Source organism: Cydia splendana, chromosome 10 (genome assembly GCF_910591565.1).
Source record: "Cydia splendana chromosome 10, ilCydSple1.2, whole genome shotgun sequence".
Lineage (NCBI taxonomy): Eukaryota > Metazoa > Arthropoda > Insecta > Lepidoptera > Tortricidae > Cydia > Cydia splendana.
Window position 1 is genome coordinate 15821329 of NC_085969.1, and position 16796 is coordinate 15838124.

Genomic DNA, 16796 nt, shown 5'->3' on the forward strand with positions numbered 1-16796 from the left:
ATTGATAATTTTATACGTTTTCATTTTGAGTTTTAGTCGTGTGTCGATAGATGGCAGTAAATTTACTGTGACTACAAAATTTACTATGACAGGACCCCTCTATACTATCTATTCTCTTTGGTGTTAGATAAATGTTACCTGGCAACTGGTTGATCATGCCAATTGTCATTCGATAAGTTACGTCACAGAAGTAGTTTCTCAAGAACCTCGTCCATTTATCGAATTACGCAGAAAACTATTAGAACATCTTTTCAATAAACTCCGTACATAATTACTAATCAGTAATATTAATATAAAATATAATCACCTCAAATCTTTTAGTAGGTAGGTTAACTAACCCGTGTTTCTCTTATCAACCGTGGTTTCGTATCGTACCCACATAAATCACAAATTCTGTAAAATTCACGTGATGTTGTGTGAAGTGTTTAAATAGTGCAATATTTTATCAACATTGGACGTCAAAGAGAAGCGTCAGTTTCATGCATAATGCAATTTGTACATAGAATAATAATATTCTAACACATGCACCAACCAGCGAGCGTGAGCGATCTTCAAGGTTGTATCATAATAAGAAACCTTTACGAGTTTTTAAATCTAAATCGGGTCCTAATAGGTTGATACTGGGCAAAATAAATTTCGGCCTGATATGAGACAATGATAATTAATGAAAGTTTATATTAAACAAACTATAGTACCTAGAATTGATATCAGTACGGATATGATGGTCGTTCTTGTCTACGTGACAGCGTGATAAAACGGCATCCGTCACTTTCAACCGCACTCTGTTAAAAGTGACGGATATTTTGTCACGTGGACAAAGCCATCCATAACAGGCATGCAGGTGAACTTTTCGACTTGAGCTGTTCACCTGATATGAGCTTATAGGTACCTCGAATTTTGTAGTTTAGACTTAAAACGCATTCACGAAAACAACTAAAGTAGGAATATAATTGTTATACCTACCTTAATTTTTAACCATAAGCAAGCTCTCGCATACGCACACACTCAACAACGGTAACAGTGTACATTTGTACAAACACAGCCACGCAAACAAGCTCCTTGAGCGACTCGTAAAGTGAACTCAGGCGGTTAATGAACAAATGTTTTCGCCATTCTACAATCATAGGGACAACCGGTCATTTTTCATCATAAAAATGAGGCGAACCATGCCCTGGGGGAGTTTTGTGGCCCCAACAACGGGTGACAGACAAAGTTCGACTGCTCTTTATAGAGGCTAGGGCCTTGCGCTTTTTACGAGACGTAGCATGGTGTATCTGAAATTTTCCAATAACTTATTAGACTCGGCCCCCGACCCCAAGGCAGACCAAAAAAGCGATGGCTTGATGTCGTGAAAGCAGATATGAGCGTGAACGGGCTCACACGAGACGACGCTCAGGATCGCGCAAAGTGGAGGAAAGCATGTAGGAAAGCGGACCCTGGCAAAGGCCGGGATGGCGCTAGGTAGAAGGAGAACTTATTAGACTCAGTTATTGATTACTTCACTCTCGTCTTTCATCGTTTGCTTGATTAGGGTAGCTTACATATTATTTTTTTCGAAAAGTCTAATCTATTATTAACTGATTTATTCATGCTATTTTAAAATAGGTAAGTAGTTAAGATAATGCTTACCTATGATGAGCCTCGCTCGAAGTCTCGTCAATTACATTAAACTAACTAAACTAACTAACTATTTTGACTCAGCGATCCAAAGAGAATCTTGGCCTCCGAAACGAGAGCGTGCCACCTGTCCCGATCCTGCGCAACTTCCTGCCAGTTACTGACGCGAAGCTGAAGCAGATCCGCCGCCACACTGTCTTCCCAGCGATACCTGGGCCGACCCACCGGACGGCTACCAGTCGGTCGTCCCAAGAACGCCTTCTTGACAGCCCGATCCTCTCCCTTTCTGAGTAGGTGACCGAACCAGCGAAGTCTGTACGCTTTCGTTTCGTCGACAATATTGGGTTCGGCCACTAACTCCTCGATCTCGGCATTTTTCCGGATCCTCCAGGTGCCGTCATCTCTCTGACTAGGTCCCAGGATCTTGCGAAAAACTTTTCTCTCTGCTACCAGGAGCTGACCTTCTTCTTTTAGTGCTAGTCTTTTAGTTTCTTTTTGTTTTAGTTTCAATTACATTAAAGGAAATTATTATTTAATAGGGCAAAATTATCATCGGGCAATGCGGAAATTGCGGACAGATCTCAGTAGGTACATACCTATTTATATCAAAGTTAACAGTTACCATCGGTATTTAACTATCTAGAAAGCTTCTGAACGTATACTTATTTATAGTACTAAGACAGTTAAAACAAATATTTTATTAGACAATACTAACTCATTGTCAATTAAAGTACCAATCCTGAAATTCCTGAATTGTCACCTACCACTCTTTAGCCTTCATCAGTCGCACCCTCATCTTTCAGGGGCGGGTTTTATTTAAAGAAGCGAAAGTTTGACTCGGGCGCAGCCGGGCGTAAACATTTACTTGAAAGGTTTATTGATGTTGGTCACCGCAGTTTGGGTTTACGGCGACCTTAGGACTTGTTGGGTTTATACACGGCATGGAATTATTTTGTTGTAACGTTGGAGATTAACGTTTTTTGAACTTTTAGTTCTTTTTTTTTATAATGTGTATATTATTTTCCTTTGATTTGTATTTCATTAAGATACGGGCATAAGCTTATTTGTAACGTTTGTTTCGGTCCGCATAGTAACTGCATACAAAAAGGTTTACCAAATCTCACGCTAGATGTCGCTGACCCGACTGTACTAGCTAACAAAATTCTTATCGGGTTTGTACAATAAGCTTCATTTGAAAAAGTTAATGGATGTTTCATTATTTCTCAAGTAAAGAGCGCCCTTTTTGAACGAGTTAGGAGTACATACAACGTTAACTCAACAATTTAAACATACCCGACTGTCATTAAAATAATAGTATCATCATCAGCGATCGTTAATTTTCCAGCAATTTTGGTGCAGCATAGTAAAAATAAAGGATTTTCTTCAATTTTCTTCTAGGGAGAGGATTGGTTAAGGTTAATATTATTGTCATTAACCCTAATTATCTATTCCACCTAGAGTAGGGCATACAGATGCTTTTAACCAACAATGCTGCACTAAAATTGCTGGAAAATTAACGACCACTGATCATCATGTTATCAAGTTTTAAATGACATATTATATTAAACAATCATGTAAATTACCTAGTTTTATGCACCAAATAAATTTAAATTAACAAGTCTTTTTAATTTATAGCTACATGACCTCATCATAGCTTGTCTAAACAGCAGCGACGTTAAAAACGATTTTGCCAGAAATCAAACTAGGTACCTACTATTATGTATTACATTTAAAAGCCCAACTCACAGATTATCGTAACATAAGTATGTATACCTTCCTATATTCTCACTTCGAAGCACCATCTCCTCCAGTCCTCCTAACACCCCAAGTTCAGTCCTCCAACCAGACACTTACAGCCCTTCGGTTAGTCGTTATTTGGTCACAAAAAGTCTTAATTCCACTCATTACGAGTCTACGAGGCCTCGAACCCCGCGCTAGGCATTTACAAGGCGTTTGAGGGGGAATAATCCCAGCACAATGCCTCATAAACGAAGGCTCCATTGAATTAGAAACGTATGTTTCCGGGACATGCGTAAAAATGGCGTACATATTTTGGTTCGGAATTCGAGGAAATATTGAAATGTGTTGGCTTTGAATTCTTGATAGAAATATGAGGGAATTTGCTTAAGAAAGTTCCATTAAAAAACAAGTCAGGGATTATGTACTCTTTTGCGATAATATATTATGTATTTTCAACCCACCTCGTCCTTGAGGTTATTGTAAAGTAGTTGGCAAAGTACGGAGTAAAAAGGGTAACATTCAATTTCTGACCGCAGCTGCACTACTAGTACGAACACGTCGGTGTTATTGTCAATTTCCATAGTAAAATGAATGGTAGTGCTGCTTTCGTTGGAAATGGACTCTCAAAGGACAGAAGGAAGGTGACATTCGGATGGCAGCTGCAGCTGCATTCATTACTGTTACGACATTACTGCAGCTATGTTGATATTGCCGCTGTATCTGTCAATTTATTTAATATAAAATGAATGACGTTCGCCGCCGCATTACTGCCGCAATTATGACGTTCAATCCGTCAATAATTAAACAGATGCAAAACGACGTCACCCGTCACGTCTGTCTGTCTGTATGTTCTCGACAAACTCTAAAACTACTGAACGGATTTTCATGCGGTATTCACCTATCAATTGAGTAATTGTAGTGAAAGGTTTAAGTGTGTAATTTGTTAAGGTTTTGTGTTCGTCCGTGCACAGTCGGGGCGGGTCGCTAGTGTTTTTAATAATATTCAGATCAAACGCAAATTCTCGAATAAGACCCCCAGTTTTGCATGCTAGCTGTGAATGCTAATGTTACTTGTGCAAGTTGCATACGTTCTGGGGAATCGGTTTAAAGTGCCAAGTTAACGACTGAATTGCAATTCGACTTTATCGATCTGCTGAACTTTATTAGTTAATATGCACTAAAAATTTAGCGCACGTAATTCAAAAATTTCAGGGTAAGCTTTTGAGAAATACAGACACCTTTGTACATAATTTGGCTTTACTTGTTATAAGTATGATATAAATATAGTTCTCACTTAATTATAAGCGCAGTTTCTTAGTCACTATAATTAATATAATGGCTGTTTAATAACCTGTGACCAATGACACAAAAGTGAACTGAAGTATACAAAATCTACAAAAGTGACCTGGCGATTGCATTTCATTGAATGTATTGAAAGTATTGCGTTAAGATATAAATCTTCTATACATATAATAAAGCTGAAGACGGTCGAAAGTCTGTACATGGAAGATATTTGAAAAAAAGTTGGCTGGGGATACTTAGAATCGATAACAGAACACGTTCCAAAAGTTTTTAGAATTTTTGTCTGTTTGTCTGTTTATCTGTTTGTCTGTTTATTTGAACGCGCATCACGTGAAAACGGCTGAACGGATTTTGATGAAAACTTTACTAATCTGTCGAGAAAATCCCCAGCCAGGTTATAGGCTATAAAAATTCAACCCCTAAAAGGGGGGGTAGCCACAACACTCGATTGACTTAAGTTTGCCCCTGAATCTTATGGCGCTACTTAGGAAGGAGGGGCAAATTTTTTTTAAATATGTGCTACCACTATTGAGTACCCTGGTAAACTAAAAGTAAAAATGTACAACTGTTATCAAATTGCCTATTTATACCGAAAAAATTTCGCGCTCGCTTCGCTCGCGTTTTCGATCACTTTCTAAGATATGACGACTGCAGCAGCATTACTCTGTTGCAACGTTACTGCTGTAGCACTGTCAATTTTCGTGATATAATGATGTTACTGATTTCCATACTAAAAGTAAAAATGTACAACTCTGTCTATCAAATTGCGTTTTTATATCGAAAAATTTTCGCGTTTGCTTCGCTCGCGTTTGCTTCGCTCGCGTTTTCAATCACTTTCTAAGCTATGGCGACTGCAGCAGTATTACTCTGTTGCAACGTTATTGCTGCAGCACTGTCAATTTTCGTGATATAATGATGTGACTGATTTCCATACTAAAAGTAAAAATGTACAACTGTCTATAAAATTGCGTTTTTATATCGAAAAATTTTCGCGCTCGCTTCGCTCGCGTTTTCAATAACATTCTAAGTTGTGATGAAGGTGACATTCGGGTGGCGACTGCAGCAGCATTAGGTACTCTGTTGCAACGATACTGCTGCGGCACTGTCAATTGTCATGATAAAATGATGTGAATAATCTGATTTCCATACTAAAAGTAAAAATGTACAACTGTCTATCAAAATGCGTTTATTATATCGAAAAATTTTCGCGCTCGCTTCGCTCGCGTTTTCAATAACTTTCTAACATATCATAAAGGTGACATTCAATTTTCGTGATATAATGATGTGACTGATTTCCATACTAAAAGTAAAAATTTACAACTGTCTATCGAATTGCGTTTTTTTATATCGAAAAATTGTCGCGCTCGCTTCGCTCGCGTTTTCAATAACTTTCTAAGATATGATAAAGGTGACATTCGGGTGGCGACTGCAGCAGCATTAGGTACTCTGTTGCAATGTTACTGCTGCGGCACTGTCAATTTTTGTGATAAAATTATGTGACTGATTTCCGTACTAAAAGTAAAAATGTACAACTGTCTATAAAATTGCGTTTTTATATCGAAAAATTTTCGCGCTCGCTTCGCTCGCGTTTTCAATGACATTCTAAGTTGTGATGCAGGTGACATTCACAGCAGCATTAGGTACTCTGTTACAACGTTACTGCTGCGGCACTGTCAATTGTCGTGATAAAATTATGTGAATAATTTCCATTCTCAGCTGTAATGCGGCAATGAACGTCACTCGATTTACCAAAAAAATTCAATGTAATCTTGATGACCCTAGGGAGAGGGGGCACCATGGTCTAGAAATGCTTAGGGCATCAAAATATCTTAATCCGGCACTGGTCGTTTGCGGAGTCAAATGATTTGGGACTCTCATTTTAGACGCATTACCATGCATTCCCGAAAACAATCGAATCATTCCCGAAAGTCTCGCAACGCATTGAGGTTACAAGGGGCACGTGTCTTCCTCAGGAGTCTGAAGAAGACCACGGTGAGTGGCGGTCTAGCCACAGGCAGACCGCTTCGCTTTCGCTCGCGCGCGTATACCTTACGGCTTACTGTATCGTCCTATATACACCTACTACCTACTCTGTCGTTTAAATCACGTGTAAAATTTGAATAAGGGCGAAAAAACTATTGACTTTGGAGTGTAGTTTTATTTAGTGGTACCTAATTGTAAAATATTTTATCTGGACTACAGTCCTCTAGCATATCCATCTGTCAACTTTACCTACTTCAAGTTCCGCCTCCAGGGGAGAGGGAGAGAAATTAGGATTAGAAATTAGCCGCTTACTGACACAGACCGAATTCCACGCGGGCGGAGCCGCGGGCACAGCTAGTCTTATATATATTTTAACTTGAAGTTAAAATATTTTTATAACATTTACAATTTACTTGAAGTTACTTTTAATTATGTATATGGGTCCATACATAACGCTCAATCATTTTTGCATACTTACCCAAATAAAGTTTCAAAAAATGGAAGTGCTTGCTGTCAGTTTACCTACCCTACCTAATTCTGAATATCATAATATTTTTTCCCCTTATTCGTACCAAAAAAACATCTAATTTAGTTTTGATTCACCCCTATAAGAGGAAACCGGCTTAACTCGATCGTAATACAGATATTGAAAGATATTCGCCAACTTGCATGAAACTTTGTGATTTCTTTCATGCAAAATTACATTCGGGAAGCCCCGAGAATAGAAATTTCTGAGGGTCGGGATTACATTGAGCGGTGAGAATATTAAAAAACTTTTGCTGCCAAACTTGGATTGTCTTTTTGAGAGGTTGTTTACTCCCTGAGTTGGCCGCTTTAGTTGGCTTTTTGGCGTTTTAACGCCCGGTTGGTTTAATTAAACAAAACTCTTTGATTTCCTTTCAACTAAATATCAATACGGTTGAATATTTACAGCTTCCATTTTTATTTGAGTTTTTAAAAGAAAAATACGCTTTTAGTATTTAAAAGTGCATAATGTGATGAGAAGTGAATGGAACTCGTTGCAGATATAGGTAGGTGCATATCTTAAAACACCCATATAATGTCACGTTTAACCTTTTTTTTTTAAATTAAAAGTAATTATCGTCTACATAGTTGTAAAGAAAAACAACGTTATTTTATTATTCATGTCCCTTTACTTATACATAGTAGTTATAGTAAATGATTCATAGCCGAAATGATTCATGGCGTCCGCTAGCTCGTTGGGTGGATGACATTCGGAAAATAGCGGGGCACTTTTGGTTGAGACTAGCCCAGGACCGGGATAAGTGGCGTACACGAAGAGAGGCCTATGCTCAGCAGTGGGCGACTGAAGGCTAGAATGATGATGATGATGATGATGAGCCGAAATATAGGTAAAAAAGTGAATCAACATATTAAATAATCTTTTATGCGGTGTAATATGTATTTAAATTGAATACACGCTTATTATTCTTAGGAGCTACCTATGCTATTCGAATAAAATTTCCACATACAACATTTCACTACGCATCACTCATAACAATAAGCGTCCCCCGCATTCCAAAAGTTTGAACACCCTACATTCCATCAGTCTACGTAAAAGCCTCGTGTAGTATGAATACACTTCAGATTCCACCCGGACAATGCGAGGTCCGGCTGGCTCCTTTGTAACTATGCTTTGAAAATGGCTTTTACATTTGGAATCAAAAGAATCACAGGTTTGTAGGGACACTGGTGAATTAACAGGAGACGTTTAAATTGTCTGAGTTTTACAAACGTAAGTTTAGTAATAATGTAATAATGAATATACCTACCTAATATATAATGCTTGATAGTTGCCTCTATTGATATTTTAGGTTCAAATTATGACTGCATGTGCATAGGTAAGTTTGTATGTGTTTCACAATGTAGGTACGAGTAGGTATAAACGATGCGTAAGTGATTCTAGTGAAGTGCGTAAGGGATGCACAGCTAAAATATGTATATCGGTTTTTTCGTAAGTGTAACAAAAAAAATGTATATCAACAACAAAATGAACTTATGGAAACTTGTAATAATAAAAAGTCTACTTCAATACAAATTTAAATTGTATGTCATCCTGAATATGAGCAAAGTACTGAAATAATACATTGATTAAAGTTTACTAACTCCGCAGCTTACGTCAGCTTGCATTGCAAGAGCACAAACTAAAAGCCAAGACTCTATATTGCTTTGACGGCTCAAACCATTCGATTTTACCGCTGCTTTCAGAGCAAATTGCCAACGATGTCGGAAAGAAAGCGCAGCGCGGGTAGTTAGCGGCATGTCCGATCCGAGCAGCGGGGCGGAGCGCCTCCGTTTCTTGCGGACCGGACTTTGGCTTCGAGTTTACGCTGTCCAAGTTATAAACTTCCAAGATTTTCTTTATATTCTACAATGTTTATATCCTTTTAAAAGTGTGAAAAGAAAAATAAGTTGTTATTTGTTTGCTAATTAAGCTTTGGCGGGGCAAACAACGAGACGTGTGCCATTTTTAGAAGCAGACAAAAATATACGATAATAGCGCATTCATTGCAATCATATTAAAAGTTCCACAAAACTCTCCCACTTTGACTTGGTATTATTATTTCCTTGTCAGCTCTATATAATCCTAGCTTTTAGCAATACCTACCTCAACCAGTAGGGCCAAGATGGTCAGCTCTTTATCATTTGTCAACATGTCTGTCACGTTCTAACAAACATGTAAATGCGAAAGTGCCGCATGGTATGAAAGGTGATAAAAATGCGACAATGATACCGCTGCAGTTTATAACTTGTGCCACTGGTCGATCCGTCACTGCACGCGGCGGAAGCGAAGCAACGAGCTGCGGAAATTGGCCGACTGGGCGAATTAAAGCGGCCGATACACGGCAGAAAATTTCACAATTACCCGCTAGCTGTGAAGAAACGTGTCACACCGGTGTCTAGCGTAGACTTCCTCTAGTTTCGCTAAGGTTGACATTCGGATGGCAACTGCCCATTGTAACGGCTCGGCCAAGACATCGAGCGACTTGCGACGGCTGGAGCGATAACCATAGGTTGGAGCTAAAGGTCCGATCGCTGTGTCACGCTCCAACCTATGGTTATCGCTCCCGCCGTCGCAAGTCGCTCGATGTCGTGGCCGAGCCGTAATAGGTACAACAGAACCTAAGTCAATTTCCCAATTTCAATTGTAAAGTTGATTGATTGCTTTCTTTATAGTGTGTATATAGAAGTTATCCGAGCACAAACGACACACTAAGGTATAAATATTCGAATATGTAAATACGAATAATTAATATTGTCGAGTAATTTCGAAAATTTACTGTAAATAAATTTGGTAGAATTAAGAGGGTGGTATTCTGACTCCCCCGAAATCCTGAAGTATTCGGAATTGTAACGTATTTTATGCATGGATATTAAACAACATTTATGTATGATCACAATAGAACAGTTTAATACCTAATATCATGGACAAATAAAACAAAGAAAAGAACTGTCTATACAAAATCGCGTTCCTCTAATGTTCAGCGTCACTATGAAATGCGATTTGTGTTTTTTGACAAGAGGTCGAACAGAATAGATGTAACTTTACTGAGACCTGGGTGCCTAGCCAGGATGCCGATCGTTTGCGTCATAGCGGACGACATGCTAAATTAAACGTCTCTCTGTGATAGCGGCATCTTGGCTAAGCCCTATGTTGCGTTAGTGTTGCCATTTGCCGATAACCTAAACGATGGAGGAACGCGATTTTGTATAGACAATGTCAGTCTCTTTGTTTTATTCGTCTATGCTAATATATAGATTAGGTACCTAATTAAATACAGTGTAGTTTCAGCGTTTCACGGTCCTTTCTCTTCTATCCTAGGAAACATGTTTTGAATCAGAGAACTACATTATTATTGTGAGATATGGATGAACCTAGCTAATTCGGAGCACCTGCGAGTTGTCAGAACAAAGCAGACAATACTGTATTGTTTGTACCTACGTATTGTCGAGCGTGGCACAATGCCAGTTTCCTCGTCATTCACAAGACATTCTGTCTCTATTGAGAACACATCCCTGATGTAACTTGAGCTAGGAATTCTTTCCATCTGCGATTGACCGAGATTACGCGGTCAATCGCAGATGGAAGATGGAAGTGTGTACGTGAAGGTACCTACTGAAGGTGATGACGCAGAAAAGACTCCAGGAAGTCTTCTCTGTCTTCTCTATCATTTGCTTTGTAATCGGTTCATTTATTTTTGTATGGTGGTATACAGTCCATGGCCCAGCGCAAAATCCTTAGTGGTTCACTTTATAAACTGACTATTGCAAACGGTGTTTTGAAAATGTAAGGATAAATCGCTTATGCTTTCTGACCTTTGAAGGTAGTGCAATTCCTCTGACACATTCCTCAAAATACGTAAGATGCATACAAACAAGTAGGTCAACCTCATCCTCTTAGTCACGTAAGGTATAGAGGGAATCCGGGAAACATGAACTTTTAGGAGATTGGATTTGAATATTTATTCATGATTATTTTAGATTTTCCGTGAGTTTAGTTATCACTGTCGTTGTATTAGTTAGTATATGTACTTTCCAACTGAATTTTTAACGATGACTCCATTTTCCCATGGGGTCAAGTCTTTCAACTTCCTACTGACCATAGTAAAATTCATTATTTAGGTCCATGATGCACTTGCAGCATGCAGCAAACAATTGTGAATAACACCTCAACTGTGCTCGCTTGATCTTTGGCATCAAACATTCTGATAAAAGTTTCTTGCACAAAAGATATATTGAGACAAAGTTGTCGGTGGTAACTGCTCCGGAACGGCTGAGATTTGGAACTGAATTAAACTTATCTATTGTACTGTAAGTGATTAGGAGCTCAGTGCAAATAAGCGGTAATAAAGTATAAAGAATGGATGAAAAACTTCTCGCAAGCATTTATTGTTACGTTATGGAGGCCGATTCTGTTTTAACGATTTTATTTGGTTTACTTCTTATTTTATTACTGCAATACAATACAAGTACTCTTTATTGCACACCTCAATACAGAAAACAATACAAAAAATACAAAAAAATCAAGAAGAGGTAAACAACTGAACAGGCGGTCTTATCTTCAAAAAGCATATACTACCTTAACCGTGATCACCAATAACCGTGAGCCGCTGAGCCTGACACAACGTGCGGTGCTGATGAAATAAGAATATACCTATAGTATGGAAGTTCCATACTTGTTCATTACATTACCTATTCAAATACACCAGCGGTGTTTTTCTTACTCCACTTGACCTACCTTACGAAGGCTATAATTACTGACTTTCCAAGCATTAAACAGTTCCACGACTTTTTAACGAAAAAATGCTTTATTTTCTTCAAAAACATCAACACTGGATTCGAAAACATTTTCCGTCTCACAGTTCAACGGTAATAAAATCCGTTGAGTTTTGCTAACGAATTAATATTTACAACTGTACCCTTACCCAACTGTATTCGTTAGCTGCGTAAACCCGCAGTGCATCTCGCTCGCACCAATTAATCAGTACTAGCTGTACGAGCGAGATGCACGAAGTGTGATCGCTGGCGTCAATAGTAGTGGTAAGGCTAAGCATTGAAATGGCGGACATAAAAAGCAAGTTTGCTGCTTATTGCTGTACAAAATACAAATTTATGTGTGTTAAGCCGGGATTGTGCGGGATTTACGAAGTTTGATGTATATTTTAATTCGTAAGTTATTTAAAACCCTATCAATATCTGCAAGCACGGGGGTATATATTTTGTAGACCAAAACTAGCGGTTTGTGTAGGCAGATGATGTTATTATTAATATTGCTAAAAGCAAGGATTCGTGCAAAAAAGAAATACAAATATTTTAGTTATTTGGGGTTAAAGTAAACCGATGAAAAATGAGTTTTGATAACAACTATGAACTTTGATATTTAATTACTGTTGCGGTGTCATTGCTGGTGAGTTCAGTAGTTTCGGAGAAAATAGGCTGTGACTGTGACAGACGGACAGCCAGACACACGAGTGATCCTACGGTGTGGAAAAATAAGTCGGGCCCTGGAGGGAAACTACCTTAAATCCTTAAGTTGGCTCATTTTACTTAAAGGAGACATTCCTTTATTTTTAAAAAGAAACAAAACTGCATTCAAAGATTTTTCTTTTTTCTTCTATTTGGCTTGTCTAAAAAAATCTTGAGTACTAAATATTATATTAGATTTTATGGATATTTTCTACGACAGACGAGTGTAAGATCTAATGTTTCTTGAAGAAATGTTATCATTAACATTAACCCATTAACGGCTAGCGGTGCCATACGGCATCGCTTTTCCTGTGCTTAGTATTTCGCTCTCTAAAGATACAATAAGCAGAAAATTAAGGAGTTTTGTGATTAATTACATACTCAAGGATACCAGTTATCAATTTAATTACATGTTTTAAGCAACTTGAATTGTTCCTGCTGGTTTCAGGTACCCAAAAATTGTGTATAGAAAAAAATACAAATTTTTGGTGTTCATTCTAAGTAAACTGGTCAGAAATCGTTGGTTTTCTGGTAAAATATTTATGTAATGTATTTTATCAGGACGTGGGATGTATAATTAATGCAATGATATACATAGACTATTAAATTTTGATTACAGATTTAGTATATGGCATGAGAAAATTCTCCGATGCCGTACGGCACCATTAGCCGCTTATGTGGTCTTATCACTTGATATGTGTTACATGTTCTATGTTTTATTTTCCCCTATTTGTTAGCGTTTTCATCATGATTTTAGAATCTTATCGGGCTTTTTAAAAATCTCGAATACAATTACTGTCAAAAAAGTAAGGATTTTGAGTTTTAGTGGCTATGTTGAACCTCTTGCCCATATACAGTCTATCAAGGTCCAACCCGCTTAATTGGTTGTTACTTCATTAGTAACATCACTGGTTGTTATTAAGATATCTGGTGTGGTAGGGTGATGCTGTTTACATCTAAGACATCGTGATCCCGGTTTCCATTCCATGGAGAACTTCAGATAGAACCATAAACCGACTCTTCCTATACGCCGAGCCACTGATTTTCTAGCCAATATAGTATAATTGGGAACATCAAGCTACGTTGTGATGACAGTTTTTATCACTTGCTGGTTATTAGTATACAGACGTATGCAGACTTCTTAATAAACAGTCTGTCCTCAAGGGTTGCGACAATCTCAGACTGGTATCCGAGTTGCTGATGATTTTCGCTATGATGGTGTTGGTCATTATTTGGTACCATGTGCTGAGGATGTACGTAGAATGTGCTTTGGAACAGTGTAAAAGCCGATCTAGATTACAATGTTGCAGGACTTTTTGCCAAATGTGATTATAACTTTCATGTTCAATAAATGCTGACAAATAACAACATGTTTTTATTGACACGGTAGAGGGCTAGCGATGCCATGCGGCATCAGTATTTTTTTTCTATACTACAGGTCGGATTTAAATTTTAATTTTATATTTCTGTTTCTGAGGCATAATATATTAATATATCTGAAAATCATCAAAATCGGCGACATAAAAATAATTCAGCCGCTAATGGGTTAACTGTATCGACTACTAGAATAAAATTGCGAGTGTTTATTTTTTTTTTTAATTTTTAGTCGGTTCGAGTCTCGGGCGAGGCAAGCGAGGTTTAGAAAATCTTTGAATGCAGTTTTGTTTCTTTTTAAAAATAAAGGAATGTCTCCTTTAAGTAAAATGAGCCAACTTAAGGATTTAAGGTAGTTTCCCTCCAGGGCCCGACTTATTTTTCCACACTGTATATAAGGGTTCCGTGTTTTCCTTTTGAGGTACGGAACCCTAAAAACAAATAAGAAACAAGAGCTGTATGATGTCATGACGTACACGATAAATGCAACCATAATACGCCTGAATTAACCAAAATAAGTATATAATTGCAGTTAATGAAACCCATAAAAAAGAAATGAGGTAAAACTCCGGTCGGTCTGGTCCAACTTTTAATTGACTCTGGTTCGTTAAATTTAATATAACTATGGCGGTTAGCAACGGCCAGCCGAATGATTGTAGGTAAATTTTACTGTCATGTTTTTGTTAAAATAATTTTTCAAATAACTAACGACAGATCATACATATATAGTATGGACGGTAGAGGTACCTCTACCTTCCATAATATTTAGGAAGACAAAATAATAGATACCAACTTCACCATTTTTGGCGAACAAGGAAAAGATTACGATCTAAAAGAAAGACTACAGCTTTAGCAGTATATTTATACCTAACTATGTGTAGAAGTGTTTCTACTGTACAGTCAGCAGCAGACGTTGCTAAGCGGGCGAGGTGTTCATAATTACCTTGACGCGCTCTTATTCTCTTAACCCATTAACGGCTAGTGGTGCCACACGGCATCCCTTTTCCTGTGCTTAGTATTTCGCTCTCTGAGGATACAATAAGCAGAAAATTAAGGAGTTTTGTGATTAATTAGATACTCAAGGATACCAGTTATCGATTTAATTATATATTTTAAGCAACTTGAATTGTTCCTACTGGTTTCAGGTACCCAAAAATAGAGTATTGAAAAAAATACAAATTTTTGGTGTTCATTCTAGGTAAACTGGTCAGAAATCGTTGTTTTTCTAGTAAAATATTTATGTAATGCATTTTATCAGGACGTGTTATGTATAATTGATGCAATGATATACGTAGACTATTAAACTTTGATTTCAGTTTTTGTATATGGCATGAGAAAATTGTCCGATGCCGTACGGCACCATTAGCCGCTTATGTAGTCTTATCACATGATATGTGTTACATGTTCTATGTTTTATTTTCCCCTATTTGTTATCGTTTTCATCATGATTTTAGAAACTTATCGGGCTTTTTAAATATCTCGAATACAATTACTGTCAAAAAAGTGAGGATTTTGAGTTTTAGTGGCTATGTTGAACCTCCTTGCCCATACAGTCTATCAAGGTCCAACCCACTTAGTTGGTTGTTACTTCATTGGTAACATCACTGGTTGTTATTAAGATATCTGGTGTGGTAGGGTGATGCTGTTTACATCTAAGACATCGCGTTACCGGTTTCCATTCCATAGAGAACTTCAGATAGAACCATAAACCGGGTCTTCCTATACGCCGAGTCACTGATTTTCTAGCCAATATAGTAGAATTGGGAACATCATGCTACGTTGTGATGACAGTTTTTATCATTTGCTGGTTACTAGTACACAGACGTATGCAGACTTCTTAATAAACGGTCTGTCCTCAAGGGCTGCGACAATCTCAGACTGGTATCCGAGTTGCTGATGATATTCGCTATGATGGTGCTGGTCATTATTTGGTACCATGTGCTGAGGATGTACGTAGAATGTGCTTTGAAACAGTGTAAAAGCCAATCCAGATTGCAATGTTGCAGGACTTTTTGCCAAATGTGATTATAACTTTCATGTTCAATAAATGCTGACAAATAACAACATGTTTTTATTGACACGGTAGAGGGCTAGCGATGCCATGCGGCATCAGTATTTTCTTTCTAAACTACAGGTTGGATTTAAATTTAAATTTCATATTTCTGTTTCTGAGGCCTAATATAGTAATATATCTGAAAATAATCAAAATCGGCGACATTAAAAAAATTCAGCCGCTAATGGGTTAACAATAAAGTCGCGTCAAGATTATTTTGAACACCTCACCCACTTATCAACTATTGCTGCTGACTGTACAACCAAAACTTTAAAAGTATTTGTCTCATTTATGAATGAGTGTCTATAAATTTTACTTAATACTTCTGAGAAGGTTGTAGCCTACAGTGTTAAGAAAAAGAGATTAATGTTAATTAAACACGAATATACTCAGTATTAGACTTGTTTTAAACATTTCTAGACCCTGATTTATTTGCAAGGGTGTTGCAGACGCATTATCTAGGAATATATTCTGTCTGAGAATAACCGTATGTTTTAGTTTGTGTTTCAGTTCAGCAAGTTCTGCTTGAACTGTTATATTTATATGTTTATATAACAGTTCAAGCAGAACATAAACCAAAACCACGCTAACAGACTTCTGTATAAACTATAAGTTCTTAGTTTAAAGCAAAAATCAGTCATAATCAGATACCATAAGAGAATTATGTTTGAACAGGCTGTGACAAAAAACAATGTGTGCATTTTGGGGACTTCATCAGCAGTTGCAGTCAAACTCGACC